Here is a 17,598-nt window from a genome sequence, read left to right as displayed (position 1 = left end):
ACTGCAGACTTGTAACCTATGTGACTGCAGACATGCAGCTTATGTGACTGCAGACTTGTAGCCTATGTGACTGCAGACTTGTAGCCTATGTGACTGCAGACTTGTAGCCTAAGTGACTGCAGACTTGTAGCTTATGTGACTGCAGACTTGTAACCTATGTGACTGCAGACTTGTAACCTATGTGACTGTAGACTTGTAGCCTATGTGACTGCAGACTTGTAGACTATGTGACTGCAGACTTGTAGCTTATGTGACTGCAGACTTGTAGCTTATGTGACTGCAGACTTGTAACCTATGTGACTGCAGACATGCAGCTTATGTGACTGCAAACTTATAGCCTATGTGACTGCAGACTTGTAACCTATGTGACTGCAGACTTGTAGCCTGTGACTGCAGACTTGTAGCTTATGTGACTGCAGACATGTAGCCTATGTGACTGCACACTTGTAACCTATGTGACTGCAGACTTGTAGCCTATGTGACTGCAGACTTGTAGCTTATGTGACTGCAGACTTGTAGCTTATGTGACTGCAGACTTGTAACCTATGTGACTGCAGATATGCAGCTTATGTGACTGCAGACATGCAGCTTATGTGACTGCAGACTTGTAGCCTGTGACTGCAGACTTGTAACCTATGTGACTGCAGACTTGTAGCCTATGTGACTGCAGACTTATAAATCTTCACACAGCGTGCACTGCAAGGACTTTCTGGTGCTGGTGTCTGGAGTGTGATCGAAGGTATGTGATTTACACACATGCGGTCATGTGCCAGCTAGATGGGCTTGGTATCGCTCAATGCAAGTGTATTGAGCAAGGCTGGATATACTCTAGTCGGAATGTGGCCAGAAGTATGCAGATCGCAAACTTGCAGTCACATGACCGCCTGCTTCAGGCGCTGGAGAATTCTCTTTCTACAAGTCTGCAGTCACAGAGTCACTGCAGACTTGTTGCCTAAAGCCAACAACCCCTTTAACCCCTGGATGTATTTTCATTTTTGCGTTTTCCTGCAAAAAACAAGCACTCATACAGCCATATTGATGGAAAACTAAAAAGGTACGTAACTGAGAAGAAGGGAAGCGAAAAATGAAAAAAAAAAAAACGCAAAACCGAATAAAGCTCCGAGGTTAAGGGGTTAATGCAATCTCACAGCGACAAAAAAACAAACAAGGAATACTGGTGTTTTGACTTTTTTTCTCGTTATGCTGTTTACCGATCAGGTTAAACCTTTTTTGATTGATAGATCGGGCGATTCTGAAGGTGGCGATACCAGATATGTGTATGTCTTTTTTTATTGCTTTATTTTGAAAGGGGGGTGGTTTTAATATATATATATATATATATATATATATATATATATATATATATATATATATATATATATATATATATATATATATGGAAAACAGCACATCAAAAATGAAAAAAAAGTGGACTTTAATGCCTGAACGGCGTGGCAACGTTTCGGATATACTATCCTTTTTCAAGCAGTGTATACATAGAAATGCCAGGTTTTTATACAAACCACAGGTAAATCTCATTACAGAAATCATTACATTAATTTTGTCAATAAATACATTATTATGAACCCCTTCTTATATGAGTGGGGTGTCCCTGTGTCTAGTAGCACTTATTTGGCTTATGCCATGGCCTGGGTTATGTATTTGTGTCCTTTTTTTGATCATACATTATCCCCACTTATAATAACAGATATTGCTTTATAATAAAGTCCTGTTCTTGTGGTATGGATGCTGACTTCTAATGAGATCTATGATAGGTCACACTTTGGTGCCCGTTTTATGTAGGTCTGTGTTAACGTTTTCTGTGCAGTGGCATCTCTGTATGAATGTATCGGCGAGGGAATGCCATAAGCAAGATGGCTCCCGGCACTTCAGATACAGTCTGCGCATGCGCGGAAAGCAGCTCTAAGACCTATGGGTAATGATGTTACGGTTATGCGCACTTCGATTCCGGGAATGCCGTGGATATGGCGTCTGCAAGCAAGAACATGTGTGAGTTTTTTCTGGATTGCGTTACATAAGGCGGCACACCTGGTAGATATAATTATGATGATTAGGTACTTATGGATAATCTGGGAGATCGCTATGTATCATATAGTTTTTAATGTGATGTCTTAAAGGGATCTTTGATCACAGCACAAATGCACTTTTTTATGTCACTCCACACATTCATAATAATGTATTTATTGACAAAATTAATGTAATGATTTCTGTAATGAGATTTACCTGTGGTTTGTATAAAAACCTGGTATTTCTATGTATACACTGCTTGAAAAAGGATAGTATATCCGAAACGTTGCCACGCCGTTCAGGCATTAAAGTCCACTTTTTTTCATTTTTGTTGTGCTGTTTTCCTTTTTCTTTTTTTATATTTGAACCACCTACAATAGTGGTTTGGAAAACTCTGCACGTCTTTTCAAGGTAGTATTTTGATGCTGTTCCTTTTTTCACTATATATATATATATATATATATATATATATATATATTTTAAACTTTACTTTTGGCATGCCTCAATAGCCTCCATAGGAGACTAGAAGCTGCCATAACCTGATTGGCTCAGCTACATATGGGCGATGATCAGTTCGCTTATATGTAGCTGAATTACTTACTTGCTATGACAGCCGACCACTGGGCGGCGCTCATAGCAAGCCGGCAGTGACAACTATAGAGGTCTCTAGGAGACCTCTGGTTGTCATGCCCACCCACCGGTGACCTGCGATCACGTGACGAGGTCACTGGTGGGCGGATTTCCAGCATGATTGCCGGAAGCGCTTGTCAAATGCGTTTGACAGTGGCATTTAACGGGTTAATAGCCAAGGGTGGATCACGATTCCACCTGTGGCTGTTATGGGCACATGTCAGCTATTCAAAACAGACAGATTCTCTTTAAGTCTAGCAAATGACTTCTTGACCCTTTGACCTTATTCATTGCAGTCGATATTTTTCATGTTTTCACTTGGCATGTAAACTAGCGGTAACTTGTTTATCCCTGCTTGGGTCACCAATTTTAGTACTGGTGCTTGTCTTTTTGTGCGGGTTTTTTCATTGATATACAATATATGTTTCCCATACTTGCGGTTGCGAAAACATGTGTAATGCTATGTTGTCTGTGGATGGATACCATGCTTGGCAAAGGTGGTTTTCCTTTATTGGATGTTTTATTGGATGCTGCCCTTCCCTTGGTTGTTCCTTCCTGGGGAAAGGCCTGGCTATTCACTGCCTGCGTTGAGAAACACGTGATGGTGTCTCCGCAGCTCCTCTACATGCATTTGCATATTTGGGGGCAGTGTTCTGGAATCACTGCGTTGAGAAACACGTGATGGTGTCTCCACGGTGTTGGATGTTTTGGTCTCCACGAGGTCAATCATCCGTGCCTTTATAAGTCTATGTTTACACGTTGCATTGTTGCTGCTTTTTTATGCAAATTTTAAGCTGCGTTTTAGAGTACCAGCAAAGGCTATGAGGTTTCAGAAATCTCATGCACACACATTAGTTTTATTTTCCTGACTGATTTGGAAAACTGCTACTTTTTGAAAACTGCAGCATGAGTAACTGCAAAAACGCATCAAAAACCGCAGGTACCAGGTTTGGCTGTGTTTCTGTTGCAAAAACATTAAGATGGTTGCATCATGACTTTTTTTTTAGGGGTACTAAAATTTATCAGCACCCACAAGAGAACAAAATTGCAGAAAAATCTGCTTTTTAAGCAGCTTCTTTACTGCCAAGAAAGCAGGTATTGCCTGCGGAATCCCCCCCAGCAAAAACGCAGCATGTGAACATAGCCTAACTGTTGAGTTTTCTCCTCCAGCTACTATAGACTTGAACAGCAGAGTTATATCATCACTGTGAGCCACTATGCTACTAGAGTGAATTAACAAGTAACAATGGGTGCATGCCGCTCTATGGTTGAAAGGACAAAACATGGCAATTATGTAAAGTACCAGCTTTCATTCATAATTAAAGAGCCGTCTGAAGGTGCGGCAGACAATAACCTGTTGTTTAACTATACTTAACAGTAGAAGCATTTTGCCTAAAATAAGCATTTCTTTGATAGGAAGATACAATTAAATGATGGAAAACAAAGCTTGGAAAAATGGCTTTTTAGCAGCTGTGCATTGTTCACAACACCATTCGATAGCACTTATAATAAGGCAGCTTCCAGCATGGCTGTGAAATTACAAAAAAAAAAGGAAAACTGTTGCTCATCGCCTACCAACTCGGCTGACTCCCCAATCTCACCACTGATTGCTAATTGACTGGAACATCTTTTCTACTCAAGCTTCTATCCGTACTGGAAATGGAAAATTCAATGACAGAAGTATTCATTTTGCACCGACATGTAATGAAAGCTTTGGAGTAAATATTGATTTTCTACCAGGCGTCAAACACTGTAAAATAGACGTAACACGTGTATATTGATCAAGGGAGGGGTTTAGTGGATGAATTTAAATGTGCATTGCCCACCGCAGTATGCCGTTAGCATCTGACAATAGTCTCAGAGCAGCAAAGCAATGAGGGAGAAGGCATTGTGCAGGAAAACTATACACAGAACACAAAGAACATTGATAATCATCATCCAGCGCATGATATAATAATATCTTTCTCCCATTATTGTATAGATTTACCCATCTAAGCACTGCTCAGTGATTATTGACATTTTAAAGCACAGAAAGTTGCAGGAACAGTAGTCAAAAACTGTCATAGTGAGGCATGATTGAATGAAGGCAACGTTTATCAGAACCATCAATTCAGACAATCGAAAGAGGTTACCACAAAAGTTCCTAAACCAAGTCAGACTGACAGCCTACATATGTTTATACAGTGGGGGAAATAAGTATTTGATCTCTTTCTGGTTTTGTAAGTTTGCCCACTGACAAAGATATGAACAGTCTATAATTTTAAGGGTAGGTTGATTTTAACATTGAGAGATAGAATATAAAAAGTAAAATCCAGAAAATTTCAGCGCTGAGATCTCATCTCCCAAAATCTTGGTGCCGAGATCTTCAACTGTGCATGCGCCACCCCCCCCCCCCCCCAGCGGCCATTTACCCGGAGTCCACTGCATAGGAAACCATGGCCCTTCACAAAATGTTGACAGGGCCCTCGCAGCATCGGAGACACCCGCAACAGCACGGAGAACCGCGCAGCGCCGGACACCCCCACATCCCAGCCTGTGGCCTGCAGCAACAGTACCAATAAGGAATGTCAGTATTATAACACACACACCCATTTTCCCCCAAATTTGAGGGAAAGAAGTGCATCTTATCTGAAAAATATGGTATTTTTTGCTTTTGTGCACTTAGTCTTGTGAAGACACTTGGACCTATTACAATTCCAAAGAGTAAACACTGATTCTGTAAATGTTGCAAGTTTCTGATGAGTCTAACTGAAACCCTAAGACATCTTTGGTGTTCCTGACAAGTTGGAACGTGGTAGTTGGCATCTTTCAGGTCCATCGCTGCCATATTGCAATAAGAATTGAGCAACTTTACTATGAAGTTTATGGCTTCCATTTTCATTTTTCTCTTTACTGTTTTACCGTTAGGTACAGATTTATTCCTTTCAGATTTAATAGTCCAATAAGACACATCTGATTACTTTAGCAAAAAAAGAGAGGACTATTGTAACTTTTCCCTTTTTCTTGAGTTGGTGTTGAGTATAGAATTAGCTTTCCTATAAGTTCTAAAACCTCCTGTTCTTTAGCTGACTGGCTTTAGATAAAAAACTGCATGAGTGCTTTTGTTTCCAAAATATTTTCTGGGGTTGAGAGGCAAATCCGAGACGTTCCCCTACTGTGCCTCGAATCTACAGACTTGTTGAGATTGATGCCCAACTGCTCAAAAAAAATTTTCAAACTCTCCCCCCTACTTGGCCCCAAGGCTCATTGCTGCTTAGTTTCCCCTTAAAGGTCAGTGATGGAGATATTAACCCTTTTCCCTAGACCTATAATTTTTTCTAACCCCTATATTTTTCTTTTCCACTACCTTCTCATGGGAGGATTCGTGTATGATTGAAAAGGCCTTTAATAACGTGAAAAATCTTTTCTTACTATCTGCAGCCATTTCTAATAAGTCATTTAGAGCAGACTTCAAAAGAAACCCTCCCTGACATGGGATGGAGTATAAGCAGGTCAGATTGCAAATCTCCAACCTAATTTTTATACAGGAGGTACATAAAGCACACACGGGCAAATAATCTATCTGCATCAGTGAAGGTATTTGCTAAATAGTCTGCTGCCTTCTGAGTAGTGGACAGAGCAGCCAATAACTGCTCTCTTGGCATATATTCCTTTCTGAGTTTTGGCTCTCTAGTTGACTTAATCAAACAATAAGTGACAAGAAAGGTGAACTTTGCAGAAATATTAGATTTAATGCTGATGCCGCTGATTTCCATGTTTTCTTTAACCCCTTTCTGCCATTAGACGTACTATTGCGTCCATGTGGGGTGGGCTTTACTTCCCAAGGACGCAATAGTACGTCATATGCGATCGGCAGCGCTCACGGGGGGAGCGCCGCCGATCGCGGCCGGGTGTCAGCTGCCTATCGCAGCTGACATCCGGCACTATGTGCCAGGAGCGGTCAAAGACCGCCCCCGGCACATTAACCTCCGGCACACCGCGATCAAAGATGATCGCGATGTGCCGGCGGTGCAGGAAAGCACCGCGCAGGGAGGGGGCTCCCTGCATGCTTCCCTGAGCCCCCCACAGCAACGCGATGTGATCGCGTTGCTGCGAGGGTCTCACCTCCCTCCCTGCTCGAGCCCCGGATCCAAGATGGCCGCGGATCCGGGTCCTGCAGGGAGGGAGGTGGCTTCACAGAGCCTGCTCAGAGCAGGCACTGTGAAGCAGCCTGCACTCCTATCAGATCGGTGATCTGACAGAGTGCTGTGCAAACTGTCAGATCACCGATCTGTGATGTCCCCCCCTGGGACAAAGTAAAAAAGTTAAAAAAAAATTTTTCAAATGTGTAAAAAAAAATTAAAAAAAATATTCCAAAATAATGAAAAAATAATAATATTATTCCCATAAATACATTTCTTTATCTAAATAAAAAAAACAAAACAATAAAAGTACACATATTTAGTATCGCCGCGTCCGTAACGGCCCGACCTATAAAACTGGCCCACTAGTTAACCCCTTCAGTAAACACCGTAAGGAAAAAAAAAAAAAAAACGAGGCAAAAAACAACGCTTTATTATCATACCGCCGAACAAAAAGTGGAATAACACGCGATCAAAAAGATGGATATAAATAACCATGGTACCGCTGAAAGCGTCATCTTGTCCCGCAAAAAACGAGCTGCCATACAGCATCATCAGCAAAAACATAAAAAAGTTATAGTCCTGAGAATAAAGTGATGCAAAAATAATTATTTCTTCCGTAAAATAGTTTTTATCGTATAAAAGCGCCAAAACATAAAAAAATGATATAAATGAGGTGTCGCTGTAATCGTACTGACCCGAAGAATAAAACTGCTTTATCAATTTTACCAAACACGGAACGGTATAAACGCCTCCCCCAAAAGAAATTCATGAATAGCTGTTTTTTGGTCATTCTTCCTCACAAAAATCGGAATAAAAAGCGATCAAAAAATGTCACGTGCCTGAAAATGTTACCAATAAAATCGTCAACTCGTCCCGCAAAAAACAAGACCTCACATGACTCTGTGGACCAAAATATGGAAAAATTATAGCTCTCAAAATGTGGTAACGCAAAAAATATTTTTTGCAATAAAAAGCATCTTTCAGTGTGTGACGGCTGCCAATCATAAAAATCCGCTAAAAAACCCGCTATAAAAGTAAATGAAAAAAATGTATTTATTTCCATTTTCCCATTAGGGTTAGGGCTAGGGCTAGGGTTAGAGCTAGGGTTAGGGCTAGGGTTAGGGTTAGGGCTAGGGTTAGGGCTAGGGTTAGGGCTAGGGTTAGGGCTAAGGTTAGGGTTAGGGTTAGGGCTAGGGTTAGGGCTAAGGTTAGGGTTAGGGCTAGGGTTAGGGCTAGGGTTAGGGCTAGGGTTGGGGTTGGGGCTACAGTTAGGGTTGGGGCTAAAGTTAGGGTTAGGGTTTAGATTACATTTACAGTTGGGAATAGGGTTGGGATTAGGGTTAGGGGTGTGTCTGGGTTAGAGGTGTGGTTAGGGTTACCATTGGGATTAGGGTTAGGGGTGTGTTTGGATTAGGGTTTCAGTTATAATTGGGGGGTTTCCACTGTTTAGGCACATCAGGGGGATCTCCAAACGCGACATGGTGACCGATCTCAATTCCATCCAATTCTGCATTGAAAAAGTAAAACAGTGCTCCTTCCCTTCCGAGCTCTCCCGTGTGCCCAAACAGGAGTTTACCCCAACATATGGGGTATCAGCGTACTCAGGACAAATTGGGCAACAACTTTTGGGGTCCAATTTCTCCTGTTACCCTTGGGAAAATACAAAACTGGGGGCTAAAAAATAATTTTTGTGGGAAAAAAAGATTTTTTATTTTCACAGCTCTGCATTATAAACTGTAGTGAAACACTTGGGGGCTCAAAGTTCTCACAACACATCTAGATAAGTTCGTGGGGGGGTCTAGTTTCCAATATGGGGTCACTTGTGGGGGTTTCTACTGTTTAGGTATATTAGGGGCTCTGCAAACGCAATGTGACGCCTGCAGACCATTCCATCTAAGTCTGCATTCCAAATGGCGCTCCTTCCCTTCCGAGCCCTCCCATGCGCCCAAACGCTGGTTCCCCCCCACATATGGGGTATCAACGCACTCAGGACAAATTGGACAACAACTTTTGGGGTCCAATTTCTCCTTTTATCCTCGAGAAAATACAAAACTGGGGGCTAAAAAATTATTTTTGTGGGAAAAAATTTTTGTTTTATTTTTACGGCTCTGCATTATAAACTTCTGTGAAGCTCTTATTGGGTCAAAGTGCTCACCACACATCTAGATAAGTTCCTTAGGGGGTCTACTTTTCAAAATGGTGTCACTTGTGGGGGGTTTCAATGTTTAGGTACATCAGTGGCTCTCCAAACGCAACATGGCGTCCCATCTCAATTCCTGTCAATTTTGCATTGAAAGGTCAAACGGCGCTCCTTCCCTTCCGAGCTCTCCCATGCGCTCAAACAATGGTTTACCCCCACATATGGGGTATCAGAGTACTCAGGACAAATTGTGCCACAACTTTTGTGGTCCAATTTCTTCTCTTACCATTGGGAAAATAAAAAATTGGGGGCGAAAAGATAATTTTTGTGAAAAAAAATGATTTTTTATTTTTACGGTTCTGCATTATAAACTTCTGTGAAGCACTTGGTGGGTCAAAGTGCTCACCACACCTCTAGATAAGTTCATTAGGGGGTCTACTTTCCAAAATGGTGTCACTTGTGGGGGGTTTCAATGTTTAGGCACATCAGTGGCTCTCCAAACGCAACATGGCGTCCCATCTCAATTCCAGTCAATTTTGCATTGAAAAGTCAAATGGCGCTCCTTCCCTTTCGAGCTCTGCCATGTGCCCAAACTGTGGTTAACCCCCACATATGGGGTATCAGCGTACTCAGGACAAATTGTACAACAACGTTAGGTGTCCATTTTCTCCTGTAACCCTTGGTAAAATAAAACAAATTGGAGCTGAAGTACATTTTTTGTGAAAAAAAGTTAAATGTTAATTTTTATTTAAACATTCCAAAAATTCCTGTGAAGCACCTGAAGGGTTAATAAACTTCTTGAATGTGGTTTTGAGAACCTTGAGGGGTGCAGTTTTTAGAATGGTGTCACACTTGGGTATTTTCTATCATATAGACCCCTCAAAATGACTTCAAATGAGATGTGGTCCCTAAAATAAAATGGTGTTGTAAAAATGAGAAATTGCTGGTCAACTTTTAACCCTTATAACTCCCTAACAAAAAAAAATTTTGGTTCCAAAATTGTGCTGATGTAAAGTAGACATGTGGGAAATGTTACTTATTAAGTATTTTGTGTGACATATCTCTGTGATTTAATTGCATAAAAATTCAAAGTTGGAAAATTGCGAAATTTTCAAAATTTTCGCCAAATTTCCATTTTTTTCACAAATAAACGCAGGTAATATCAAAGAAATTTTACCACTATCATGAAGTACAATATGTCACGAGAAAACAATGTCAGAATCACCGGGATCCGTTGAAGCGTTCCAGAGTTATAACCTCATAAAGGGACAGTGGTCAGAATTGTAAAAATTGGCCCGGTCCATAACGTGCAAACCACCCTTGGGGGTAAAGGGGTTAAAAACCCACCTGCCTTCCTTAAGGGAGCCCTAGTCATCAAAGGGCAGTGCTGATTTCATAAGATTTTTTTGGAGACTGTCACATCAATGCTAGGTGCTTTTTTCCAAGACTTCACATAAGGGTACCGTCACACAGTGGCATTTTGATCGCTACGATGGCACGATCTGTGACGCTCCAGCATCGTAACAATATCGCTCCAGCGTCGTAGACTGCTTTCACAATTTGCAATGTACGACGCTGGAGCGATAATTTCATGACGTATGTGCGATGTAGAAGCCGTTGGTTACTATGCGCACATCGTATACAATATCGTGCACACCTTTGTTACACCATGCGATCATGCCGCCACAGCGGGACACTAGACGACTAAAGAAAGTTTCAAATGATCTGCTACGACGTACGATTCTCAGCGGGGTCCCTGATCGCAGGAGCGTGTCAGACACAGCGAGATCGCTGGAACGTCACGGATCGTGCCGTCGTAGCGATCAAAATGCCACTGTGTGACGGTACCCTAAGGCCGGTTTCACACGTCAGTATCTCCGGTACGTGAGGTGACAGTTTCCTCACATACCGGAGACACTGACTCAAGTAGACACATTAAAATCAATGTGTCTCTGCACATGTCAGCGTGTTTTCATAGACCGTGTGTCCGTTTGTAAAACACGGAGACATGTCAGTGTTCGTGGGAGCGCACGGATCACACGGACCCGTTAAAGTCAATGGGTCCGTGTTGTCCGTGTGCAGTCCGTATGCCATGCAGGAGACAGCGCTACTGTAAGCGCTGTCCCCCCCGCGTGTGGTGCTGAAGCTGGAATTCATCCCTTCTTCCCAGCAGCGTTCGCTGGAAAGAAGGAATGAATAAACTTTTCTTTACTTTTTTTTTGTTTTTAAAATGAAGTTGCCGGTAATCTGCCCCCTCCCACCCCCTGTGCGCCCGCCTGCTGGCATTAAAATACTTACCCAGCTCCCTCAGCGCCTCCATCCTCTCAGCGTCGCTGCTTGTCCTGTATGAGCGGTCACGTGGTGCCGCACATTACAGTGATGATTATGGGGCTCCACCTCCAACAAGGGTTGAGCCGCATATTCATTACTGTAATAAGATTACCGGCAACTTTATTTTAAAAACAAATAAAAATTTAAAAAAAAGATTATTCATTCCTTCTTTCCAGCGAACATTGCTGGGAAGAAGGGATGAATACCGGCTTCAGCACCGCACACAGGGGACAGTGCTTAACTGTAGCGCTGTCTCATGCATGGTCCGTGTGGCCCTCAGTCGGCACACGGGCGGCACATGGCTGCCGCACGTGTGCCACACTGATGTGCTCTGTAAGCACACGGACATGGATAATCCCGGTACCGATTTTTCCGGTACCGGAATTATCTGGACGTGTGGGACAGGCCTAATTCATCTTCAAAAGGGGAATTTTTTAAATCTATTTTTCGCCATTCACTTCTAATAAGGGCTAAGACATTTTGTTAGTAGGTGCCACTCTGTGCATGTGTTATTCCATCCCAATGACATTCTGTAGAGATCTGGGCTCTGTGGAAACTCTAACGTTCATAGTAGTTCTTCATACTTTCAACAATTTGTCCGTATCTTTCACTAGACAGCATGGATGGCCATATTCACCATTGGATGAGTAGAAAGAAAAATTAATCACTACACAGTCATCTGTTGCCAAAATTTCTTCATCCTAAGAACTAGAGAAGTTTCCAGCTATTTGTTGAGACACCGGCACATGGAGGAAAGAGCCCCCAGGAAAGTTCATTTAAATATTTTTATTCTTCATGCTGGTACCTGATATTAACTGTAGATTTCTATCAATGGACAGGAAACCACACTGAGGTGTTCAGAGAGGTCCCCAAATTTTATTTCCTTGGGTGCAATGAGAGAATATGCGTTGCTATCCGGGTGTTGTAAAACAAGACCCTTTAAAGGGTCTGGGACAGAGAAGCACTACATAAAGGCATCTACAAGATACTCATGAAGAGTAACATTGAAAGCTATCCTCCTGAGAATGACTTTTGGGTGTCTCTTAAGGAGATAGGAAGCAATGGATGGATTAATCCAAATGAACAGAATACAATTGTAAAAATGTTCATAGCTCACATATAATTTTTTGCTAGTACAGATACAGTTTTGACAGATTGAACAATTTTACCTCTCAGATACCATGTAATATAAGCAGATTTGTATCTGATTTTTACACACTTTTATATTTCTTTTTAATGATAGCCTCAAGTATAGGGCCAAACGTGGTATGAACAGAATCTTAAAAGCATACTGTCTACTTAACCACAAAAATCCGCACTCCCTACACTTTTAGATCAGAGATTTGTCCTTGAAATTGCACCTTTTTATGATAGTATATTATACCACAGTTTCAAAAGGGCAAGGTCACAATAAAATGCATTCCACTACATCTTATTGCCTTCTCCACAGTAATGGAATAATAATTGCAGTTCCCAATCTTGCGATATAGTCTTCAATCTTCCACCAACAGCTATGGCTGCATTTACTTCAGGGCTGTTCTTCAACATTTGTGAATGTTACGTGAACACACTCTAGTATGTCAACACTCTTTTGTTCATTATATATATATATATATATATATATATATATATATATATATATATATATATATATATATATATATATATATATATATATATATATATGATATATCTGTATAGGGAAATGTAATAAAAATCTATCTGTTACATGTATACATTTTCTTTAATCTTATACTATAGAATCCATAGATTTGTAATGGATCTTCAATTCCTGGACCAAAAAGCAAATTAAGGGAGCTTGCACAAGAGGAAGGTTTGCATCTTCAGACACACAAATTGTTTCTTCAGAGAGAAAGAGGACTAGAACGCTATAGCACCACCTGTTGGAAGTAGCGATCCTACAAGTTACTATCGACCCTTTAACAAGTCTTGCAATATGACGTAGGATAAAAGCCAAATCAGAATCTCAATTTGCAGACATGGTATTTTGGGTATAGTCAGTGCAAAGTATGTGACCAGATTTGGCTAGGTGAGAGGCTTAGAACAGAGGTTTAAGGGGTAACATTTCTCCTTGTGGAGAGTGACATACCGGCCCTGGCATGCCAGTGTAATGAGGCTTATTCACCGTGCAATGGAGCATTGCACAGCAAATAAGCCTTACACACTAGACATGTGTGAACTCGCTCAATTCAGTGAATTGAGCAAGATCCTACAAGCCTAGTCAGAATGTGGCTGAAATTATGCAAACCACATACTTGTGGTCTCATGACCATCCACTCCCACTACTGGCACCAGAGAATCCTGACAGTTCGCACTGTGCGCTGTGTGTGTCAGAGAGTGACTGCAGGCTTGAGCCCCAAGCCGGGACAACCCCTAAAATGAATTAGCCACATATCATTAATACTATGGATCTAGCCAGAAATGTTAATCCAGTCAAGGATTGGAGTACATTTCTAACCTAAATTTGAGATAATTTGGTCTTTAGGCATTGCCATGCCCTAGCCATGCTCCAGCCACTTTGGTGGATCTTTACAGGACTGACATGAAAACTACAAAAGTCAAAACATTTTTTTAATTCTTGCACTTCATGCGTTTTATTAATTTGATGAACTAGGGCCCCTGTGCGCATAAACATAGTTATATTCATGGACAGGGTAGTATATTGGAACGGCTTTCTTATTTTTGGCAAGAAATACACAAATCTAACAGACTAAATACGCAGCCCGAGTGGGGTTTGCTAGTACTCAATAACACATTTCTCATACGCTGCATCATTATTACTCAATATTTAATATCCATGTATTTGGAATTCAGGGAAGTCGTAGAATAAGTCAGCAATCTGTTTTCAAGCATGCATCCTATACATCCACTGTCTGCTATCTGTATGATTCTGTGCAACTCAGTTCTGCGCAAAAGTAATTACATTTTTTATGCTTAAAACACTCTGATAAAAATGTGCTTTAGTTGCAGCTCTGCAGTATTAAAAGTTGCCCATTAAAACACAAAAAGCTGCAGATTGATGCCTCTACATAATATAATAAAAGTACAAATGTAATAACATATAAACAATTACAGTAGAATTTCTTATTCCAAAACTTGATTTAATTCTTTGGTCCTAAAAAGTCGCACATGGACATTAGACAAAATGAGCATGCATTTAAAGCATACCTGTATTTTCAAATGACTTTGCTCTGTGCATGTGGCATAAGACTATTTCTAGTCAATACGTGACTTGTGTTCTGCATTTTCGCCAGTTTTCCTCTCTGCAGGCTCCCTCTCATTTTTAGTTGCCTCTGGGCTAGTGGGTGGAGACCAGATGCTTTAAATGGAATCAGTCAGTAGGATCTATCCGCCTAATCCATCTATAGGGGCATGTAGGTCACAGAAAACTGAATAAAACAATACCTTGATATCTGTAATTTGACATCATATTCTTGAGAAATCCACAATTTTCTTAATATGAAAAGGAGCTGTTAAAATCTATGGGCAGAGGTAGGTCGTAGATCTTCCTGAGAAAATGGTGCCGGATCTTAGTTTAAATGAAACGGGGAGTTACTAGTGTGAGACATGTAATAACTGACAGTCTGATCTCATGATCTACATGTCTCACACTAGCAATGTCCCATTTCATTTAAAGCTCTTGGGCAAATTCTCAGGGAGATCAATATCCAGGCCATAGATCTTAACAGCTTATATGTATGTTAATACAACATGTGGATTTCTCTTAAAAAAAAGATATAAAATTGCAAATATCAAGGTATCATTTTATTCAACATCCTAAGTCACAGTTGTCCATATAGGCTGCTTAGGAAGGTTGATCCCACTGACAGATTCCCTTTAATATCTCCCAGTATCAAATGTTCAGAAACAGCAGAAAAATATATGACATTATACTGAGCAGTCTTCCTGTGAATCCAGCACTGAGGTGAGATAAAACACTTAATAAACAAGCAGAAGCACATCAGTTGTGCGTCTCTGTCTGCTCCTTCACCTTCATAGGACATGAAAAAGATGCTATACTTTCACCCTTCAGGGAGCTGACGTTTCATCTTAACTATTGAAAGATGGATTTTAACTTGTATTGGGAAGTTCATGTGGCAGGAGGGAGAAGAAAAAGGTGATAAGCAAACAAAATCATATTTATTTGATAAGATATATGAGAAAGCTTCTTTTATTTTGCATGTATTAGTGATCTATGTGAAGTATGTTGAAAAGAAACATTCAATTGTTTAAAGTACAGCTGCTTAGAGAGAAGCACCAATGTCCTCTATGATGAGATCCTAAATAAATATATATATATATATATATATATATATATATATATATATATACATGCATACATATATATATATACATTCAGTGGTTAGCACTGCAGCCTCGCAACACTGGAGTCCTGGGTTCAAATCCCATCAAGGACAACATCTGCAAGGAGTTTGTATGTTCTCTCCGTGTTTGCGTGGGTTTCCTTCGGGCACTCCGGTTTCCTCCCACATTCCAAAGACATACTGATAGGGAATCTAGATTGTGAGCCCCAACGGGGACAGCGATGATAATGTGTGCAAACTGTAAAGCGCTGCGGAATATGCTAGCGCTATACAAAAAGAAAGATTATTATTATTATTATTACATATACACAATAGAGGAAGATGGCGCCAGCAATCCATAACATAAAAGTAGTAGTGCAGGAAGAAAACTGCAAGAGCCAATGAACACTATATAGGGAGCAAATGTAGGTGTTGGACCCCTAGTACCTAACAGGGCTCAAAGATCCCACATAAAATCCCCTTTTTGTAAACGGTACGTGGAGATTGATGCTGCGTTGAATCCCTGGAGCTAAAGGTTACAATTCTTCTTGCTATCCACTTTGGCTCATGAGGTCCATGTATTTTTATATGCATGTAAAGAAGCTGCGGAGACACCATCACGTGTTTCTCGACGCAAGCAGTGAATAGCCAGGCCTTTCCCCGGGAAGGAACAACCACGGGAAGGGCAGCATCCTATGAAGGAAAGCCACCTATGCCAAGCATGGTATCCATCCACAGACAGCTGTTTCGGGGTTTTTGCCCCTCATCAGTGTGGAGTAGGAATCTGGCTATTAGGAGCAGTGCCTAGTATTTTTATAAGCCATAAGGAGAGGGTGGAGGTGAAAATCTAACATCATATTTTAGTTATAGATTAGTCTCATTCTTGAATACAATCTACTTCCATATCAGTTCCCAGACAAACACTATACAGTGATGACATTTACATATCAGTATGGCAGATCACACTGCACCAATGTTTTGGCAGGGTTATGATACCCTCCCATCCTAAACCTATCAGAAACCTGGTGCAATGTGGGTAGGGGCTGTGAGGGACTATCATTTTAATTTCTTAACACAAAGAACTCCAGAAGATAAAATAAATGAAAAATAAAAATAAAATTCCTCCCCCGCAGTAACTGACCGTAAACACATTATCAGCCTCTGCGTGATTTCTGTGCAGCAAGGGGTGCAAGGTGCAGTATCTACATTATAAGGATGCTCACACTAAAACATTTTGCTCATGGACAAAGCTTAGGTTGAAAAGCAAATATAGATTTTGTAAATACATTTTTTTCCTGAACAGAATGTGAAATTATGACACAGTTATTACTGTGCAATTATTATATCTGTAGAAAACGATAGATATTAAATACAGCGAGACGAGCACTATGGATACATAAGAATTTCTGCCTGGAATCCAGATTCAGCTCAATATAAGCAGTAACAATGATTGCGGAAGTGAGATCCTTTATTATTATCACTTCTGACAACACGTCAAGATTTTTGACTCCTTTATTTTGTGTATGGAGAATTTGCTGTAATAGCCTACTGTGTCAGCGGTTGTCATATAGCACAGTATGAAAATGACAGAAAAGGTGAAAACACCAATGGGACAACTATGGGGTAGTGACTGCAATCTAGAAGCTTTCAAACAGTACACTAGATTCATTCCGTCATTGCTTTCTTTGATATATATATATATATATATATATATATATATATCATCATTCATCAACAAGACCAATGGAATAAGAATGAGAAAATATGATTCCTAGCAGATTAGAGACGCATTCACTTTTGCAGTTACCATACATTGAGTAATATTAGGTGAAGTAGTTGTGAAATATGGCTTCTCAAAGTGTAAGGGGCGCCCGAGTTGAGTTTGAGGCACAGCTTGATGAAGCGGTCCTCACTGAAGTGATTATGGGCTGCACGGTCCTTTCTGCGGTCTCTGGTTTGGAACGGACCTCCACTGTGAAGCCCTGAACTATGGCAACAATTCAGACTAGATCATAACCTA

At 40.7% G+C, this 17,598-nt stretch overlaps 1 protein-coding gene across 7 annotated transcripts in view; it reads right to left on the bottom strand.

Annotated features, from left to right (window-relative positions):
* PARD3B (par-3 family cell polarity regulator beta) overlaps positions 1-17,598 on the bottom strand; it is a 2,197,040-nt gene that overhangs the window by 1,027,566 nt on the left and 1,151,876 nt on the right. The window lies entirely within an intron of this gene.

Source organism: Ranitomeya imitator, chromosome 7, assembly GCF_032444005.1.
Source record: "Ranitomeya imitator isolate aRanImi1 chromosome 7, aRanImi1.pri, whole genome shotgun sequence".
Classification (NCBI taxonomy): Eukaryota; Metazoa; Chordata; class Amphibia; order Anura; family Dendrobatidae; genus Ranitomeya; species Ranitomeya imitator.
The sequence above is the reverse complement of the archived record's forward strand: the minus strand, read 5'-3'. Positions and strand labels throughout refer to the sequence as shown.